The sequence below is a fragment of the Pinus tabuliformis genome, chromosome 7 (genome assembly GCF_031772625.1).
Source record: "Pinus tabuliformis cultivar Carrire ecotype Pingquan chromosome 7, CPIR1, whole genome shotgun sequence".
Classification (NCBI taxonomy): domain Eukaryota; kingdom Viridiplantae; phylum Streptophyta; class Pinopsida; order Pinales; family Pinaceae; genus Pinus; species Pinus tabuliformis.
Window position 1 is genome coordinate 1241086592 of NC_142293.1, and position 22869 is coordinate 1241109460.

General features: G+C 38.1%; 2 non-coding genes across 2 annotated transcripts; one reads left to right on the forward strand and one right to left on the reverse strand.

Moving 5' to 3' along the window:
* The first annotated feature begins 20686 nt into the window (after positions 1-20686).
* Positions 20687-20758, forward strand: TRNAN-GUU (transfer RNA asparagine (anticodon GUU)). The gene has a single exon. It is a non-coding gene; the product is annotated as a tRNA-Asn (tRNA).
* A 571-nt stretch (positions 20759-21329) lies between these two features.
* TRNAR-ACG (transfer RNA arginine (anticodon ACG)) lies at positions 21330-21403 on the reverse strand. Its single transcript has one exon. It is a non-coding gene; the product is annotated as a tRNA-Arg (tRNA).
* Positions 21404-22869: the final 1466 nt, after the last annotated feature.

Genomic DNA, 22869 nt, shown 5'->3' on the forward strand with positions numbered 1-22869 from the left:
CCATTTTGTTCACTAAAATCATTTCCTTGTTTTTAATTCTCCTTTTTTCCACGTAAAACACTCTGCTCAAAACATGTAACCAGACTGCCTTTTGAAAAAAAAATATTGTGAGAAGCACTTTAAAAACATTTATAATACATTTTAACAAACCCCTTAATAAGTTTCATATGGTAACAAAACACCTTCAAAAAGGTTGTTACGTATTTAAGAAGGATGCCAAAGCATGTATTTAAAACGTTAGTATCATTTAAAACAAAAACATCGAGACCCTTTGACTTTTATTATGTGGATTTTTAATATGCTTCTTTTCCTGAATATTAAAAACATTTAACCTTGCCGCAAGTGATTTCATAACTTTTAAACTTTCCCTCAAACTTTGGTTGACTTCTCGTTGGCTAGAATTTTCATGGGCTCCACACCATATAATTTTCACGATGAAACCTTTGACTCTTCACAATGACTTCTTTGCAAAGGTGGCTATGGTGGCTAACTTGGCACTGATTTTTGATCATGACTCGTGCTAGCGGTAGATCTTCATGGTTTATGACCTTAGGACTGCGGCCCTTTGTTTAAGAAAAAATTAATAGCTACGGCTAGTTGTGGCCTCTCCCACAACACACTCGGGATAATGGTTGTGTAACACTGCTCCGTTGTTATGAAAACATTTTATTTTGTATTTGATTATTTTTAGTAGGTTGGCCTATGGGCCACGATGAACTGATTTGAGGTAAGAACATTTTGGTTTGGAGAATCAGATGTTGATTTAAGGTTGGGTGGATTAGTGTTTTCTCTTGCACAATTTCTAGACAAAATTTTCAGTTAGAGATTAAAATTCACTGTCGTTATTCTGAATATTGAGTAAAATTAATAATATTAATGCATCATTAGAATTAATGATAATTTTATGTTACGTGAATACCTTTGGTAGTTTTGTTATGCGGATACAGAGTTCGATAGATATATGATTATAGCAGTACAATATGAAAAATATCAGGGTAGAGGTTTGCATAAAGTATCATTTTTTAGTAATTGAATGTCGATTGGGTTGCATATGCAAATTGACAAAGAAATTATGAGAAGTGTATGATTAGATACCTCGTATGAATTATTAAACATTTTCATGCAAATATTTATGGCCTTGCATGTTTAGCCCTAACAATCAGGTGGGATTTGTGAGTACATAGATATACTATTGATGTTGAGAATATAATTTTTGTTTACATTATGTCCATATAGTATGATCTAGTGTTCCAGGGATTAAGAATTCCAGGGACCCAAAATTTAAGTAAAATATTGTTATTGGGAAAACTAGTGTCCATTTAGAGCTGCTAGTGCCACTAAGACGGGTAGCTATCTTAGAAACAAACAAACTAAAGTTACTTGTGTTTTCTTTTATGAGAGAAGCAGAGAGTACCAACCTTAGTCTTTCGCTAGTCTCCTTGCTCGTTTCCTCTCTCTCTAGATAGAGATTTCGCCACTTCTTTCTCACCTGTCCCACTTCAAAGCACACCTGTAGAGTCAAAGCAACAAAATACCATCAAAGCATAGAGATCTATAGCCATAAACAATGTACGATCAGATGTACATTAACCATATAAATGTATATACAAATACAAGATTTAGAGATATACAAGCATATGGAGGAAAACTCAAATAGATTTATTGATAAAAGTAGTAGAAGAGAGGATTACAACCAAGTTGTCTGATCCAGCATCATCCTCCCAGCATGAAATCCCTCTTCACCTCATACAAAGCAAGATCACCCAACAATGTCTTCAAAGAGAAACCAACAGCACTTTCTTGCAAATTACAAAATTCCAGCCTCTGGATCTCTAGGATGAGGGATCCATATATAGATGTTTGCAGGAGAGTGAGTCAGCTTCTGGGATTTTGATTAGTGTCATTTCACTGATAGTTCTTGGCTCCACTTGGAGATTTCAGATCTCTTACTCATCCCTGGGAAAATTCAGAGAGGCAAGTGTCGTATGAGCAGTTTCTAAAAGATTCTTTGAATTTCCACCTAGCAAACTGCTTCTGCCATTTGTCTGCTCTCGCTCATCACACCCTGCAGAATGGCTTTTCATTGTGCATCGCACCCCCTGTGTGTAACATGTGAGATGCATCGCACCCTCAACATGGAGCAGTCTGTATGGTCCAGTTTTGACCAGTTCTGAGTAGTTTTTCAGGGGGAACTTCTAGGAAATGATGTAATCAGCTGACCTTGTTCCTTTATGGTATGAAACAAAAATTTTAGGGGTTTGGAAGCCCTTGGTTTATGTACATATGTGATTGGGGTTGCAGTGCCCAAATATGTCTATAATAGTTGCCCCCTAAAGCATGAGGTCGTAAATCTTTTGATGTCGAGTAAAATGCTTTATAATGAGGATCCAAGGTTTTTCGAACTAGAAGGTGACCTGTAATAAGATACAATGTAATACATTATCTTCATAATATTTTCATGATCTAGCTGAGGTGGGCATTCCCATGCTCAGCTTTATAAATTCATTTTCATGTACATAAGACATACAATCGTCTGTGTGGCAGACTGATGATTCTGGTAGAGCCATCATCCCTTAGTTTGGATGATTATCTGTGCAGCTGTGATGTACATTTGATGTCTTTATTTTCCTGAATATATCATAGCCCGGATGGATGAAACTATATCTCGAGTCTTCAAACTCATTCAATCTTCGCCAGAAGTACAATTTGATCCATGTGAAAAGATGTTCTGATGTCGAATATGGGAAGACATCGCCTGATTACCAGCCAATGATGTAAGATGTTAACAAGCATGAGAGGAATCACCGATAATGATAATGACCCTCAAGGTACTACAGTGCAATTCATTTGGTGTGAATACATGAGTTGATGTTGAACACCACACAAAATCTTTCAGTTGAAGGCCATTGATGTAAACCTGTCGCCGGAAGTGAGAAACTTGTAATTGAGGCATGCAAGCTTCAAAGTACTGGAAGGGTTGTTCCTAAGTCAACTGCTTGGATAATGAGCTGATGTCGACAAGAAGTAACCCATCGTAGGAGGACCTTAATGAATCCCACATCTATGATAGGGAACAGAGCAAATGATTTTGTGGAGGTGAAAACGATCTGATGATACAAGGTTCAGGGTGGTGGCCATGAAAAATGGAGAGTGAAGGTATTGCAGTGGATGAGGTGTTAGCTAGGTTGGTGAATTCTCTGAGCGACTTCTCTTAAACATATCGGCGACACTGAAATGGATTGGTAGCGTTAATCCCAAAATGGATGGTACGACGGACCAATGGTGATATGTCCGGTGAACGAAATAACCCAACCCGACTCAATCATCGTGATGGAGTGAAAGTGTCATGTTCAAGAGCGACCTGCTACCAATGAAGCTATTTAAGTTTTCTTCCCTTTTTCCCCAATCATTGCTGACCAGTTCCTCTTTATTTTTTGTTAAGCTTGAGGAGGATAACATATGCTTGTTCTATAATTTACCCTTTGAGCAAACTTGTCACTATGTTTTAACGAGCCTAACGACAGTGAAACTCGCTCTTGTTTGCATAGACAAGTTTGTCGCTATTGTTTTAATGAGTTTAACGACAAAGATAACTTGGTCCTTTTCAATTTTAGAGAGTCTATAAAGAGACGTAAAGGCAACTCCAGTAGTCCTTTTTTGAGGTATAATCCCTTAAGTCCGAAAAAGTGTAAAATAATACGAAAGGGATGACTTTTCGATAGTTCTAACAAGCCGAACAAGACAAGCACTCGATATTTTTGTGTAATGATCCCTCATGTCCAAAAATATTAAAATCTAGAGGACGGATGGCACTTCCGATCACTTTAATGAGCTATAGAGGCTAATTGCTCGGCAATCTTTTCATATTTTATTAGTCAGATGAAAAGAGCTTAAAGGAGACTCGTTTTTTGAGGAACGAGTGATGTTTTTGGATAGCAACTGGCTCCAGGTAAGGTTTGGAACTTTTTAATCACGACAGTGTAAAGAAGGTGGCTAATAGAATCACTCATCGTAGCTATTTCTCAAAAGGGTAAACAATCAAATGGAGGCATATGAACGGCTAAAAAAGAGTGGGGGTGATGGTAAGAACACAACCAAGGCTCAAAAGCTGATAATTATGCGATCGCAAAGATTATTTACCGAAGGTGGGTTCATTTTTCAATGAGCTTAAACTCTGGAGGAACATTTGCTCATTGCTAGGTTTATTTTTTAACGGGCTTGAACTTCGCATAAAACTGCCCATGATAATAGTCAGAGATGTTGATTTCACCATTAACACTATGTTCTTCTGATGGTCGTACTGCCTGTTCACTTACTCCATCAAATTGATTAAAAATGTAAATACATGCTTGAAAAATGAGTTAAACAACAATATTTTACTTGAACTATGTGAATAGTAACATAAAAGTAGTTTTTACCTCTCATTTTTACCATTTCATTCAAATTTGGGATTTTTGGAGCTCTAGAGGTGTTTTCCCTCTCGATTTTCACCAGTTGATTCTCGAAGATTCTATGGACTATTTTTGGCGTCGTCTGGACCAGGTAGGAGCTAACCCTGATCTCTTCAATTGCATTCTTTCATTTTCTGATTCTGCACATGTTTCCCTATTCTTCTGGGCCTCTGGGGTTTGAACAATTCGTTCTCTCCCCATCGCACCTAGTATACATTGAAAGGTGCGATGCATACTGCGCTAGCCATTTGCCAGTCAGGATGCATCCCACCTAGTACATAGCTGGGGTGCGATGGGCACAAAAAAGGAAAGTTTATGCACTATTTTTTCATGGAAATTTTGCCTGTTTTTTCTTGAATCAAGATCTTAATTCTTCTCTTGTTTGTTTTTCAGAGATTCATCGAATCAATATGGTCGATACATGGTGTGAACGTGAGCATGAAGAAGAGGACATGGTTGCTTTACATGATATGGGTACGGTGACTGCATTGCGGAACTGTGGCTTGCTAAAATTCTTCCGCATATCCAGCATGAAGCAACAAATCAATTTGTTGCAATATTTTCTCGATGCATGGGATCCTACCAACTAAATGTTCCAAATTCGAGGTAAATCCATCCATTTGAAAATTGAGGATATCTACTTCTTGACCGATTTATCGAAGCATGTTGCCCCTCTCTCACTATCAGGATCCGATCGTGGGGGTGAATCCGTGAGGGATTATATTCGCCAGTTTTGTAGAGATGGATCTCAGCTGAGCAGAGACGGCAAGAGCAATATTCGAGATGTCACTGACTGGTATCTGAGGACTATCTTATTCACCTTTGCTAGATTGGCTAGTAGCAGGGCTCTTCATTTGGTCAATAGGTCCTACATGCAGTATGCTCTGGAATGCCTTGAAACAAAGGTATTCAACTGGTGTGATGCAATACTTTCAGTTATAAATGAACAACTTACCAAGGTGAAGAATGGAAGATCCAAGAACTTTGGTTATCGTTCTATTTTGACTACTTTCGCCTTGGAGAAGATCCCATTGATGCAGACATAGTACATTTCACTCAGAGTGCCAGTGCCTACAGAACCACGGATGTAGAGATGGGTTGATATTATGGCCAAACATGTTGATCAATCACAGATTTCATTCTATGATGCCTTCTTTGAGTGGTTCAACCATTAACAAATGGTCTTTGCCGAGTATCCGTATGTTGGGATGGATTTCTGGGGTGACCCATATTTGGTGCTGCCGGCTGGCGAGCAGTGGGGTGTCATAGGTAAAAATATCTGACCATATCTCTGTTTATTGTTTTTATAATGTTCTTATGTCATTTTAATGTCATCAAGACTAATCAAACCCATATATTTGTGCAGATATTGGACCAGTGCAACTAGCAGTGCGCCCGAGAGTAGCAGCTGCCATTCCAGCAAGAGAGGCTGTAGGGAGGGTTGTCCTTCGCGATTTGGACATAGCCGAGACCCTTGTAGTATTGCAGGATCAGATCGTGGGTCTCACCCTTGGTATTCAGGATGTGAGGACTGACGAGTTACCTCTGAGATTACAGCGCCATACTACTGGCGTGCCGAGCTGATAGACTAGGCTCTTATGTATGATCGCACAAGCGGTGACTTGTTATCACTAGCACCATTAGTCTAGGGTGCTTACCTGCATTTTTGAGTTTTTGGGTCATGTGACGGATTTTGTCTTGGACACAGAACATTTTGACAAACTATAAACAGTTATATATATTTTTTATTTTCAGAGCTTTATTTTGGTTAAGTTATATGATCCTGATGCAAATGTTGATTAAAATGCTTTATTTTATAAATGCTGCAAATTTCTATCTAAGACATAATTTGCTAATGAATCAGTTAATGCGTTTAAGTTTCTGGAAATGTGTTGATATTAAATAGAATCAAACTGCCTTTCCAAAATCCTGACTCTTAGGAACATATGATAGATATCTGGATTCCGAACAAAATAGATGCCCGTAAGCTATAGGATGACAAGTTGTGAGTCTAGCCTGACAATAAGTCGGCTTATGCCACGTGTGATGGCATCAGAGAGAAGTTCTATCAACACGCTATACTCAGCGATGTTGTTCGTTGACCGACAAATACATACTCCTCTGAAACTCACTAACTTGCTGCTTGGATCAAAAATGGCCCAGGCCGCAGAAGATAGGTTCTGTGTACTACGACTAGCTCCATCAGCATATCCAACAAATGATTCCAATAAGTTCGACATCTGAAATAAATGTAAAAGTGGATTACTAACCAAAATGATCACTCTTGACGAAAACAAAAATGTAACAAAAGCATATAAAGAGGTTACTACACTTAGTCAAGCATAGTAACGCTTAAGGTACAACCCGTTTCGGGGTTGTGCTAGTGGAATCCCATCGTAATCTACTAGCTCATAGGCTCCTTTTGCTAACACTCGTTTAACGATGTAGGGACCCATCCACAAACATTGGAACTTACCTACTCCAAATTTATCGGATTCCTGATCGTAAAGCAAGACCAGGTCACCTTATGAGAAGACACGGGATTTGAAATTTTTGTCAAATTATGCCTTAACTCATTTCTTATGATTTTAATTAGCTAAGGTAGTGTCACAACGGGTTTCATGCAATTGGATTAGTTCCAAGAAACGAGCCTCTTCCTCTGAAGTTCCGAGGAGAAGGTTGACTACGAGCTTAAGAGATGAAATCTCACATTGAATTGGTAAGACGACTTCTAGGCCATACACCAGCTAAAAGGGTGTAAACTCGATCACATTTCTTACTGAGGTTCTATATGCCCACAAGACTGAGTACAGGATTAGGTGCCAACTCCGTTTGTGTAATCCAATCATCCTTTGCAGCATGCGCTTCAGGACTTTGTTGATGGCCTTAACTTGTTTGTTAGCTTGCAGATAATATGGAGTAGAACTGTTGTGGGACAATCCTAATTTGGCAGCCAATTCGACCATCATGTGATTGCGGAAATGCGATCCATGATCTGTGACTATAGCCTGTGGAACACCAAACCTAGAGACTACATGATTGAAAAAGAAAAGAGTAGTCGTTTCACTGTTGTTGTTTAGTGTAGGCATCGCCTTAGCCCATTTCATAAAATAGTCAACCGCGACTATGATATACCCATGCCCCCATTCAGAGGTGTAGCTACATGTCATGAAATCTATGCCCCATTTGGAAAATGACGCAACAACAACTATTGGATGCAGAGGTGTGGGTGGTATTTTGGTTTTGCGGTCAAATATTTGACAAGCATGGCAACTTCTGACTGCGGTTATGCAATCTTTGAACATTGTTGGCCAAAAGTAACCTGCTCATAAAATATTTTGTGCCGTAGCATAACCAGATTGATGCCCCCCACATGCACCTGAATGAAAATCATTCAAGACTTTTTCAGCCTCCTCATGGGTGAGGCACCTTTGCAGAACTGTATTGGTACCACGACGGTAAAGTGTATCACCGACGATCATGTAGTCTTTTGCTTGGTATCAAGTACATCGTTGTTTTGAGCGAGAGGTATTAGGCTTGTATGTTTGGGTTTGGAGATAGATGATTATATCTCCATACGATGGATCGCTCGACGATATCAGAAACAAAGATTAATCCACAATTGATGATTTGCATGTTGAATCGTTGGACAACGATGGGAAGTCGCATAGTAACTCCGCGAAAACTAGAGATTTCTTTGATTTGGATTTTAAGAATTATAGATCAAAATCTTGCAAAATAGCTATCCATTTTGAATATTTTTCCCCAAGTAACTGACACGACAGAATGTAAGTCATAGGGTTGCAATCTGACAAAATGGTAGTTTTACGAAAGAGGATATAGTTTCAAAATATCTGTACTGCTTAAACAGCTGCAAGAGCCAATTTTTCAATATAGGAGTACTTTATTTCTATATCATTTAAGTTTCGACTTAAATAATAGAGAGGATGTTTGATTCCATTTTCTTATTGAACTAAAACCATTGCGATGGTTGTATCTAATGTAGCTAGATACAGGTTAAAGTATTTTTTATAATTAGGAGCAAGCTATGCGACTGGAAACTGATCCTTATGATCGAAGTTATACTATATAATATAGGTCTTGTGCATACAAGTAATGGGGAACATACGAAGGCTTTGGAATATTATTTCCAAGCATTAGAACGGAACCCATCCTTACCACAAGCTCTTAATAATACGGCCTTGATCTGTCATTACGTGCGACTATCTGTACCATAGAATAACTTAGTTAATAACTACTACGAGTAAAGACAAAAGAAAAGGCTTTCTACATATGCACCGTCCCAAGTAACGGTATTTTATCAGCTGTAGCGAAAAAAACTCTCATAGGAGCCCGAATATGAATAGATAGAGCCTAAATATTCCATGGATAATAAATTCAATTGATGATGGAAGCACCATATAGATCAATTATTGAAAGAAGGTTCGGGTTGATACGATCAAATCTGCTAAAGCTCCGATTAGCGGAAAGATAGAATTACTCGCAGTGTATTGTGGCCAAATAGAAACGTCTCCCCCCCCCCCCCCCCCCCCTCCCTCCGTACGGATAGAAGTGGGTGAACAAAAATTTATTCCAGTTCCCGCATAGGAAATAAAGGTATAATATACCGAGGATAATTGGCTACTGTATATTGCTAACATCAGTAAATGCAACAATCGAGGATTTTTAGTAATTGGCCAAGCAACTGAAATGGCCAAAGTGGTAACAAATCCTGTCAAATAGGTCCGATGGAAAATCCGTCAATTCCCATTCTCCAATGAAAATCAATAAGTCCAGTTATACTCTTTATTCTTTCAATTGGATCAATAATTTATCAAATTGGAAATGGTAATGGACGGAATGTATATATAATGAAAAGGAGTTAGAGTAAACAAATACCTAGAGTATACCATCGAATCAGATCATTCCCTCCTTCTATGGGTGGGAAATAATGGGACTAAGGAACCCCAGATATAGGCGAACCAACAATTATAGTTGAGCGAGCCAAGGTAATTCGCTCATTATAGAAGATACTTTGCATCTCCACTGATTGATAAAAACCCATACTTGAGATCTTGGATCAAGTATGGGTTTTTATCAGTGGATAAAAAAAATATTAATATGAAATGGATTTAACCTTTTTTATTGTGCATATTGATCAGTAAGCTAGACCCATACTGCGCATTGTCTCATGCCATAAATAAACACGTACACTCAAGAAATCTGTTGGACAAGCGGATTCACACCGCTTACAACCTGCGCAGTCTTCTGTTCTTGGAGCAGAAGCAATTTGCTTAGCTTTACATCCTTCCCAAGGTATCATTTCCAATACATCTGTGGGACAAGCTCGTACGCATTGGGTACAACCAATACATGTATCATAAATTTTGACCGAATGTGCCATTGGATCTCCATTAGTTAGTAAAAAGTTTTAATTTGATAAGATCATATATAGCCAAATCTTCTAATATATGCCCAATAAAGATGGCTAATAACGGGATATTATGAATATAAAACGAATCAATAATTGTAATCTCCATTATATTTGGAACCGATCTGTATTTTTTGGATCATTTCGATCCCCCCAGATCACCCCGAATATGGTCCAATCATGACAGGTAATTTTCCTAATGATTTTTATATGGATCAATCATGTTTTTGATCGACCGTAATACTATAGAGATTTTGATAGATTCTGGTCATATAGAATAGATATATCTTCTGAGATATACCTTATTTTTTTATAAGGTATAGATATACCGATATACGATACTTCATCACCATTTCGACAAATGAAATTGATCGATACGAATTGATTATATGATACGATGTCAGTAGCTGATAAAATAGCTGTTTCAGCGTCTACAATAGCTATAACAAAGATCGATAAGATGCCCCTGGCCGGCTATATTTTAAGATAATCCGAATATGCTACTGAATTTGAATCGACCGTATGCAGTATTGGCGACACATAAGTGCTCTAACCATGTTTCGACTCGTAATACCAATAGATAATGAAGAAAGCACCTCGAACTCGAATAAGTGTATGCTCGAGCATAATAGATCAACCCCTTATACCTTTATCTTCTCAGATACAAAAGTTATATTTAGTTTTTTATTTTCCATTATCTAATGATCTTCTATTATAAGATCAGGAATAGAATTATACTTCTCATCATACTTATTAGACGAAAAAGATATCCAGGTGGATTCATTATGTGCGCGAGAATTTCCAATATTCTGACTCATGATCGCATTCACTAAAAAAAAAAAGTGACCTTATCCACATACCTAATCGGATTGAAATATTTGTATTTCAATGGATCTGGGAATTACATGAACTGGTCTATAATTCCGTTGGTTGATAATAGACTCTGATCAATAATACATGTGACATTCTTAATCAAATTATAAATATCCTGATCCTTATTTATGATCCATCCGGAAAAAAGGTATGGTCTCGACCCATCAGTCCTCTCTGATCGAATCCAAACTGAATCTGAAGAATTGGTAGAAATTCTTTAATCGGTCAGAATGTTCGTCCATAGTTCCTTCGGACAGACAAGTTAAACTTTGAATTGTTTTAATTCTCGAATCTTCGATCACCGATATTGGTAAACGTCCCGGAGCAATATAATCATAATTTCATTCATGACGATCATACATAGGTCGGGAGTTCATATTCTTTCAATCATAAAAAGAAAATTTGATGAACAATACTCAACACAATTTCCACGAAAGATGCAAATTCCAGAATAAATACTATAAATTACCAATCGTTCGTTTTTCCAATCAACAACGGGTGGATTAATCAGGCATAAACGCATACTCCACAAGCAATACTTTGAAAGAATCCGAAGTGTATTCATCCACGAAATCGAGGATGGGAGATCCGTTTTTTATAGGGAGATTTAATAGTCATAGGTAAACGATTCATGTGATATAATGATTATGCATCATTCGCATACCTGTAGCAGAAATAGATCATATATCATGTCCCTATCTCCAAAAATAGAAGAGAATGGAGTTTTAAATATAAGAATAAAAAGTTTGAGCATCGATATTCGCCATGAAAAAAACCAGGCTATAAAAAAAAACTATACGACCCAACTTTAGCATAATCACTCTGCTATAGCTAGCCCTTTGGGATACATATTTCCCGATCGATCTTTTCGGCGCATTTACCTTTATTGCCTCTGCGAACATAGTAGCGCAATAATCCCATTGCGTTACATAGGGGAGATATTGTTCGGTTCTAAACAATTTGCTTCCTACCCCCCCTATGTAAATAATCTGATAGAGGTTCACAGCCAATAAAACTTTACCATCTAGCAATAAGTCGAAGAACAACGTGTATCGATGGATAATGAGGACCCATACTTACCATCAGGGGGTCTTTCAGCAAGCATGATCATGTCCCTCTTCGATTCGTTTTCTAAATGAGAAAAATAAAAAGAAAAAAGAACGACTGGATCCTGGATCTCTAAAAATTGGATTGGAATTGAAAACTTCGAAATTAACGGGTTTTTAGCCCACGGATACCCAATTGACCAATTAAATCATCGTAACGAAGTTTATCCCTCTTGGATAGATAAACCAGAAGTTGCTTACGTTTGCTCAAAATTTTCCACAAACCCCTTTGGGATGAATAGTCTCTTCCGTGCAATTGCAGATGCTGGGTAAGTCTTAGGACCCGATTGGTTAAATAAAATACCTGAGATTCAACAGATCCTCTCTGTTTATCGGGAATCAGAGATGAACTAATGGACAAATTATTGATCATAAAAAAAACACAAATTTTTCCAGGGCTTAATTTTTTTTCGAGTCAGAAAAAAGAATTAGATCCATTCTTTCATTTTCATGGTTCATATAATAATTCTGATTCGTTCCGTCCGACCATTTAAGAAAAAATGGTCGGATTCTTCCTATCTTCTTGGACGAACATCTGGTTTTAACCTATGGCAAAATATGATACGAGATGTAGAATCTTTTCACATTGATGAAACAGAACGAACAGATTGGTTCAATTTTTTCCATATCCTGAAACTCCATTGAATCAATCCATTCTTTTTTTTTTACGAAAACGGAATTGAAGCAAAAAATTTATCAATTGACAGTTAGGGGATACATACGTATTCTCAACATCGCGGATCGACTCCCATCATTTGTATTGAACCAATATCTATTCATGCAAATAATATCCTCTAATCGATAACTAGGCCAAAGAAAACGTTTAATTATTTGTGTTGTATCTACGCTAAGATGTTGGTCTCTTCCCATGAGTTCTTCATCATTTTGTATGTCTTTTCCATTGGAAAATCCTACATGATCGTTCTCCAGATCAAACCGATTCAAGATTCGAAATTCTCTACGACGTTTTGGAAGCAAAATATCTTCTAAATTGAGGGAACTAAAAATATTTTTTTCATCCCCCAGAATTTTCCCGCGTTGCACAGATCCATCATAAAAATCTCCATCTATCCATTCTCCGGCTCTTTTTTTTAACTTCAATGAAATACTTACGATTTTATACATCAGGAATTGGTCATCCACTATGCTTGATAAACGATATGGTTGGAAGACCATTATTTTTTTATCTTCCCTTATTTCATTGTCATTGCGTACCTTTCCCCGAACATTCCTCTGAAGAGCAAGTTCTTTCGATATTTTATTTGCACTGCTATTCTTCTGAATAGCAATGCAAAAGGCCATTAGACTAAGGTCAATATTTCTCTCTTGGATCCGAAGATATGTTCCCGGATCCTTCATTCCGGACATAACCCTGCAAATATTCGCCAGATAGAAGAAACGTTTTTTCCCTAGAACGTCTACTACTTTGCATTGAAAAAGACCTTTATTAGTTTTTTTCTTTCCATCAGTTTGTTGATCTTCTACTTGACCATTTTTATCTTGACCATCTTCTACTTGTTTGTTCTTAACATTTGATCTAATACCTATTATTTGTTCTAGAACATTTGTTGTTTCCTTCCGTTCTTCTTCCTCTATCTTTTTCCGCTCTCGTTCTTCCCGTAAAAGTGAATTTCCTGGTATGAATTTCGATTTAGTTTCATAATATATGTTCTTTATTCCCGAAAGTTCCGGGAATAACCAGAAATTGAGATCTAATTGGGATATTCTCTTCTCGATTTTCGGAGAATCCATAATGCCAACATTTTCTCTTCGCGTCTCGTCAATCCCCTGCTGATTCGTAATAAGATCAGTCTTTTTCTTTTGCCTGTCAATACTTGTTGTATGATCGTAATCACAAGAACGTATAGCATCGTAAATATCAACAGTAGAACGAGAACCATTCACGATATTGAAATCGGTACCCTTCCAATCCTCCTCGATAATATCATTAATAAACTTTTCCTTGAGAATTCCTTCACGATCGGTAATATCCCGCTCATCTGGTATAGCAGGTTGTACTGGTGGTCCGGGAATATCTGTCAAATTGAGAATATCCAAATCTTTTGTAGAATTGAGATAACTATATGATAAGAGATCGTATCTGTAACGTTTGTTCATTTTCCGAAGTAGTCCCAAAAAAGGTTCCATCACAGTCGCAAATATAGAATCTTCTTGTTGTTCATAAGGAATGAATCGTTCTTCATAACACGTACATTGCTTATTTACTATATTTCTACATTTATTTGGGTTTATCCTAGACCATATCTGTGGGGATAAATTGTACCGGTTAAAACATATCAACCATTGTTTCCAGTCATTCTCTTTCAGATCTTGTGGTTTTTCGTGATCCAATATTCTTTGTATATCTAATGCCCTTATCTGCCATATCTTGTGAAATATATATGCTTGGGACATTGAGAACATGTTTCGATCAGGACGAATTTCAAAATCTTGTATTTTTTCGTTGATTGAATAGTAGTTGGTAATTTTACCTCTATTGATTCTTGAAATATCTTTATTGATAATGAATATTCGTCCGTAAATTGTTGTTATATTCCTCGTGGATCGAATCCAAGCGGATTGAATCCAAAATTTGATATTTGACGCAATGAAATTAATAAAACTTGGTAAGAGATCTCGGTCCATTCTTCGGTCCATTCTTTTGATAAAAAATTTAATTGAATAGAACCTTTTTCGGATTAATTGTACACTTTTATTTCGAAATAAACCAGGTATTCGCCGAATCTGAACCAATCGTTTTTTTAATGTTGATCCCAATATGTTAAAACTTCCCTTCGATCCGGTATGAATCTCTGAATCCACCAGAGACATTCCAGTTATAGGAGAGCTATTTATGATCGCGATAGATTCGATCCGCTCTTTCATTGTGGTCGTCCAATCATCTTGATCTTTCACATTAATTGTTTGGGTTTCATATCCAAATTGATCATTAACTTCGGATGAATCATTTGCACTACCCATAGGGGTAGTCTCACTTAGTAATTTATTTTGTATCCGATCATTAAGTTCACTCTTGTCTATATATCCAACTCGTGGAATGCGTCTTATTCCTGTAGATCCCATCAATCGTCTCTTCACTTTTTTGAAGATGGGTTTTAAAATTTTGGAAAAAATTCCTAGCTTTGAGGTTGGATCACTGAAAGGTATGTCAGTTTCTAATCCAAAGGTCGTTAAATAACTCCAACGCAATCTTTTTGCAGATTGGGGTTTGGATCTATGCCAAGGCTTCAAACGAAAAGGAAATAGAAGCTTTATCTGCATACCTTGTGTTTCCCATTTGTCTGGGAATGTTGTTTCAGACAATTCGGTACCATCAGAAGCACATATGACATGCATTTCTCTCCTCATTTCTTCCCAATCTTTGTAAAATTCGGGGACTTGAAATAATAAAATACGACCCATATTTTTGGCTATAATAAGTGATGGTAATATAATATTTTTTCTAATATTTGATTGAGCCATTAATAATAAACCTCTTAAATAGTGCAATTCTGGCCACGTTAAACATAAGGACTCAGCAATTGTCTGCTGGGATAATGGATCTTCGACTCTCTGGATTTTTTCCCTAACTTCTTCCCCGATTTGTTCCTTATCCACTCTACCAGAATCGGACGTGTCATAATAATCTTTAGGATAAGCAGGTATTTCTTTTCTTTTCAAAAATAAAAGGGAATGTACATTCGGTTGTATCCTCTTCCATATCATAATTTTCCGTCTTTTAGCACTTATGGATCCTTGGATTAAGTTCCGACGATAATCTGCCTCGGCAGAATAACAGTTTTGAACTACTCCTATTCGTCTTTGCCCAATATCAAAGGTCATTGTATCTTTGACCTTTCTTGAAAGAATCCTATTCGATGATAATAGAACTGGGTCTACGTCATCATATTCACCTATCATCAAACCAGATGACCATCGAGGCACATGTTTCCGAATTTCTCTAATTTGGAGAGGTTCATTTAATAGTATTTCCCTGTAAAGGGAAATAAAATCTTTCTTTTCCATTGAATAACGCTTATCCCGAGGTATACCCGCGCGAGATATTAGTAGTATTGTCCACTCATATTGCGCCAAACACTCGAAAAGGAAACACAAATTCTCATAAACGAAAAGATATTCCTTCATAAACAGACAAAAAATCAAATCCATTCTTATGATACCTGTGGGCGAAGGTTTTATAAGACGGTCAAATCGGCCGTAAACATAAACTAAAAACTTTGTGTAGATCTCTGCGTTGATCTCTCCCTTACATCTAGCTACTTGCAGTGGGACATATATAATGGATGATCTCCAGGCTACCCACAACCTATATGGTGGATGGATTTCTGGGGTCTGGGTCAGATAAGATAAATTTGTAATTTTTAATCTATTTAAAGCATATTTGGGTTGAGGAGTTCTGGGATTAGAGGATATAGTGACCGGGACAAGAGAATGAACAGTATATGTAGGTAAGGGCTCCCAGGGTAGTGGAAAGCTTTCGTGTTCCAATTCCTGCGAAAGATAAGAGATATGGTACCCATACCCAAGTGGATCATTCGGGAATCCCTCTTTAGGGTATCTCATAAATATCTCTATGAAATCCGAAAGATTCGAAATGATCGAATCGTTCAGCATTTGGGGGGACTCAAATTGGTTTATTGTTCCACGGAATGCCCCATTAAGGAATGGATCATACATTTCAGTAAAAGAATCCCCCTTAGAATTGGAGAATTTCACTCTCCTTTCTATAACATTTTCAGCGGGAGATCCATGGCTTAGAGCTTTCACTCGATCCGAAAATTCATTCCCTAAAGAATCTCTTTTTCTTTTCACGGTATGATTCCATCTATAATAAGGATCCTCAGATGAGCAAGAAGTATATAAAAAATCTCTATATCCACCGACGAGCTTTTCCCCAAGGACCAATACACTAGGTAAAAACGTAAAAGAGATTCTTTTTTTTCCATCACTTGAGTATGCGCCAAAAAAATATTGAGAGACTTCGGTCCTCACAGGACCTAGGCGAGTAAATGGGCTATTTCCAATATATCGTATCGGTTGATAAACCCTATTATGATCAAAGCACATAATGGGCCATGGTTGCTGCCGGAAGAACTTTTCTTCTTTTATAAGTTCTTGAAGTTTTTGTGGATCTATAGCCACAGAGCGGTTTTTTCTAGCCATAGCCACGGAGCGGTCATCTCTAGCCATAGTCACAGAGCGGCCATTGTTGTCTTCATAATTTTTACCTTTAAGAAAAGGTAATGGGGCTCTACCCAAATAGAACGAACAATAACAAAGAATAAGTAAACTAAAGGTTCGATTGATATAACGTCTTAATAAAGTATTATCGATAAGTGAATTACGATCTATACGGAAAGATACCCATTTTATAAAAATTGTTAATAGAATATGACCGCCCAACCAACCGCAAAGACCACTTATCATAAAGGATATATTAGGGCTGTAACGAAAAAGAAAGAGGTTCACCAGTCTTGTTAATACGGGATTTGCTAAAAGAATGGGATTCAACAATTGAAGAATTAGACCATCCATAGATAGACTTAGAGCTTTTGGATTGTTGATCGAATTCATGAGGTGCGGAGATTCAGAACTTGAAGGTTTGTCCATAATTTGGAAAAAATGAAAGAACATATATGGTACGACTAATAAAGTTATTGCATAAGGTTTCCACAGTGCTGCATAGATGGTCGAATAATACATGGACAAAAATCCTATTAATTGTCCCGTAATAGAACCACTTATGGCTATTATACCATAGCCAGGTTTTCCCAAAAGGAAGGATCTCGTGGAATAGATTTTAGAGGGACCAAAAGGCAATGTAGCAAGAAATCCATAATATAGCCCAAATATGATGATCGGACCTGAAACTTCTACCCATGAGGATAATGGACCCAATAGTAGACCAAGTACTTTTATCATATTAAAACTCCCTTTGATCTTGATCAAAGAATTATGTTGATAAATTTATGATTTTATCATATATATTATTTCTAAGTATAGAAATAGTTTTTATATTATATAAATAAATATTCGATTTAACATAATTGAGTTATAAGAAATATTATAATATCTGGATATTGCATATGCTATTAATATATATTATCTGTTATCTTATTTAACAGGAGTACTGGTATATAACTCGTTGTTCTTTCGAACCAGGGTGGTCCGATCCAAGTTATCTAAATTTTCGTTACGTCGTAGAGGTCGGGTAACCAATTCGAGTACATCTCTCGCATTGGAAAATCCATGAATATGGGAAAAAGTAAATTCAACTGACCATTTAGTACCAATTCCTCTCGCCCCTAACGGGTTAGCATGAGCCATTCCGGTGATGGCTAAGTCGGGTTGTAGCTCGCGCATACGTCGTATCTGATTCGAATTGTCTGGTTTCTCTACAATTCGTGGTATGGGCATACACATTCTTATACATGTATTTTGTAATAGCGCTAATTCAGCAGCTTGATACCGTTTATCCATATATGGAATACCAATTTCATAAACGATCATACCACATCTGATTAAGAATCTGGCTATAGATATTTCTATTAGATTATCTCCCATGAAAAAGACAGATTTTCCGCGTACCAAATCAAGATAATCTTTTAAACTCTCCCATATCCGTTCCTCTCTTTCCTCCAGACTCTGGGCCTCAATACCAAATACAGGACAAATCCTTTCGATCCAAGCATGTGTTCCGTTCGGACCAATAGGGAAAGGAGCTACGATTAATTCGCATTTTTTTCGTCTTATCAAAGTTGTTGCTGTACGACTAAGAAATGGGTTAACCCCACAAACATAAACTCCATCACCCAGTGATGGAAGATCGGCATATCTCTGAGCGGGCAACCAACCTGATACCTTGATGAATTGGCGTCTTAATTCTGTATCAAGTTGAGAAACCAAATTCGAGGGTAAAGACCCAAAAATAACTAAGGGAGGATGATTTGCATATTCCACCAAATTCTTTTCCTTCAGAAGAGGAAAAGGGAATAATTTTGTTTTAGTTTCTTTTGATTCACCAATGGGTAATTCTTGGTCTGGACAACGATGTGCCATTACAGCTAAGACAGTATCTTCCCCCTGAGTAAAAGCATAATCCAGTCCATTTGCTCTTGCCACTAGAATTGGTACTCCAATTTCATATTCCAATTTGGGTGCCATACCTTCCAAATCCATTTTTATTATTTCTGTAGTACAGGTGCCTATCCATATGATGACGCTGGGGTCTCTATCTTTTCTTATCCGAATACAAAGCGTTTTCAATTCCTCATAATCGTTCAAATGGGCCGATATATCTCCTTCTTCTAATTCTGCCATTGCATAGCGGGGTTCTGCAAAAATCATAACTCCAAGTGCATTTTGGAGAAAATAAACACATGTTTTTGTGCCCACTACCAAAAAGAAACTGTCTTCAATCTTTTGATACAACCAAGATACACAGCTAATAGGACAAAAGCTATGATAATTGCCCGTTTCACATTCAAGCGTTATAGTTTCAACAATTTTTGTCGACATAATAGGGAGGGAATAAAAGGCTAAGGATAAATAAGGAAAAGAAATAATGAATAAAAATACTAGTAACACAAAAGAATGATAACAAGAAATAATAAAATTGTCAACAAATTGACAACAAATTGTGGAGAAGTGGAGAAATTGTTGATTCTAAATCCTCGTAAACCCAAGTAAATTTTCCTTATTATTTTTTTTCTGTCTCCCACCACCAATGGGATTTAGATAAAGATCAGAGAGTAAACTGAATAATTCCCGATCTGGAATCTCTTTTGGGACAATACCTTCTGGTTGGGACAATATTTGATCTGCTATGCCTAGATAATAATTACAAACATAGTTAAGGGATGGTTCAAATCCAACCATTTCAAATAAGGTTTTACCCTTTACTCTGGAAACTCGGATATCCTCAATAATAGGTAATACTTCTATTACGGGCATTGGACAGGCTTCTACATATTTATTTATAAGATCTCTTCTAGATGTACGATTTCCCACCAAGCCTGCTAATCGGAGTGGATGTGTACGAGCTTTTTCCCTTATAGAGGCAGTAATACAATTAGCTGCAAATAATGCATTGAATCCATTATCTGTAATAATAACACAATAATCTGCATAGTTCAATGGAGCGGAAAAACCTCCACAGACCACGTCACCTAATACATCGAATAATATAATATCATATTCGTAAAATGCATTTAATTCTTTTAACAACTTTACAGTTTCTCCCACCACATATCCTCCACACCCGGCTCCTGCGGGTGGACCCCCTGCTTCCACACAATCCACCCCTCCATAACCCTTGTGAATTACATCTTCGGGCCAAATATCCTCATAATGATAATCCTTGGATTGTAAAGTATCTATAATTGTAGGTATTAGAAATCCTGTAAGAGTAAAAGTACTATCGTGTTTGGGATCACACCCAATCTGTAACACTTTTTGACCACGTCTCGCTAGAGCGACTGAGATATTACAACTAGTTGTTGATTTACCGATTCTGCCTTTCCCATAAACTGCTATTTTCACCGCCAATCCTCCTTTATCTAAATCTAAAAGTTATCTCTTTATTTCAAGGTTCTATATAATCGAATTATTCTTTTTTTAAGTAATACCTAATATTGAATGGTAGCAATAATTATAGATCCTATTGTATTTATAGGTCAATACCTCTAGGGTGGGGTGTCCAAGAGTTGATAAAAAACCTTATTGAGTTTCTCGTTTATACACTGATGATCATGGGTCGGTCCAAAGAACAAGAATCTTGCCCGTATATGGGAACCCTCCGTTGTTCCTCAGTAGCTCAGTGGTAGAGCGGTCGGCTGTTAACTGATTGGTCGTAGGTTCGAATCCTACTTGGGGAGATCCGTTTTATTCAAAATAAAGCTCGTTTTTACCATTAGGAGTAAGTCAAACGTTACCTGTCCTTGTTCATAATATATGAATGCACAATCGCCACAGGATCAAGATAGGATCCCGGTCGTCCGGGAAAGGCAAAATGGAAACAACGGTCTCTTCGAAATACTGAAAAGTTCGGAGAAACAAATCCATTGTTCTCCTGATGTGATGACATTTCGAGAGCTGAAGGTGAAGAGGCCTCTATTTGCTCGACCCGTTACTAGTCACTCGACCCGTTACCAGCTGTTAGAACTATAAGTTTGTTCTCTGGAAGTCAGAATTGGATCCCTGCATGCTGTCAATCTATTTTCCCTCGGATTTGGAAGAATCTTTCGTTCTATAACCCTGATCTAAATATAATAATGAGGAAGATTTATAGGAGGTCAGACACAAATATGCTGGTTACTCTCGGACGTACCGGGTATCATTTTCGATAAATGACCCTTTGTGAAGACTAAGTTCCATAGCTTTGCGCTATCCCAATCATATCATAATCTCCCTACCCCCGAAAGGCCTCCCTTTTGTCCCCTTTCGGGGTGGGCGAGGAGGGATTCGAACCCCCGACACCGTGGTTCGTAGCCACGTGCTCTAATCCTCTGAGCTACAGGCCCCGTCTCCGCTGGATTCGTTCCCAGGAGTCCCTCCCAAAAGGAAGGGATTCCTCTCTTCGGGGTAAGAGGATGCAGAAGCAAATTTATCGCATCGCTATGAGCGAGCGCAGGTATTGCGTTTCAAATAAAAGTAAAGTGTGGAGTGGGAAAGAAAATATGTAAGAAATGGGTTTCAAAGAAGACGACCTTCTAACTAATGAGAAGAGGCATTAAGCTTTTTATCATCCTGGCACCGAGCTATTTTCCCGCAGGGCTTCCCCTACAGTATCGTCACCGCAGTAGAGTTTAACCACCAAGTTCGGGATGGGTTGGTGTGGTTCCTCTACGCCTGGGACACCAGAATTTCAAACCATGAACCGGGAAGGGCATAAATGCGAGAAAGGCATATTGGCTAATGATTGTGAGGCCCCAATTCTGAAAAGGATTAGGGCCAGGTAGAGAACCATCCTCTGCCCTTCTATCTATCCAACGGAGAGGGAGGGCAGAGCTTTTGGTTTCATAGTTTCATGTTGTCAAACAATTGAACAAAGAAAAGAATAGATGGATAGTACCCGATCAGATCGATCGGGTCATGTAGGAACAAGGTTCAAATCTCTCGGTCTGTTAGGATGCCTCAGCTGCATACATCACTGCACTTCCACTTGACACCTATCATAATTATAAACGGCTCGTCTCGCCGTGACCTTATCTTGGATTCTAAATACTTTTGTCGCTCCATCCTCTGCAACGACAGAGAACCCGTCGTTGTCCCAACCGTGTTTGCGACTAGGGTCTCTCAGGGAAGTAAGAATAGGAGAGCACTCATCTTGGGGTGGGCTTTCTACTTATATGCTTTCAGTAGTTATCCGCTCCGCAAAAAGACTCATAGAGACTAGTGTGAGGCTTCATCACTTCCCGTAGCTACCTTTATACTGGATAGTGCGTGGATGAAATAAACCTTCTTATAACCTCTCTAAGCTTCTCTTAAGGCTAGTAGTGGATGGGGGACAGTCTGGCGCTTATCAAAAGGCAGTCTGGCGCTTCTATTGAATATGTACCGGAATCTTCTTTGCACAGTGCCAAAATCTTTCTCCATTCTTCCAATCACTGTGCCAGATGTTTATTATCTAATAAAAGCGCCTGACTTGTGCTTTTCTTTGCATGCAACCTGTCCCAGTCCCAATGAGTACCGGAATATCCAATCACTGCGCCTGACCTGCTTCTTTCTTCCATAGGGAGGTCCGGCAGGGTGCGTAAGCACGCTCGACTAATAAGGCCGCCATCGGCTCGACTGATAAGGAGAGGGAAAACCGCTCATTGAACGGCTTTGCTATGCTGCAATGGATGGCAGGCAGAGGGTTCGTAGTACCCTACCCCGACCGAGCCAGGGGAAGCACTAGAGTGATCCAGTAGCCAGCCGGGAAGGGGCCTGATACTGCTTGACCTTTGTCCGATGTGTCCGGCAGGGTACAGGGCCTTGTGATCTC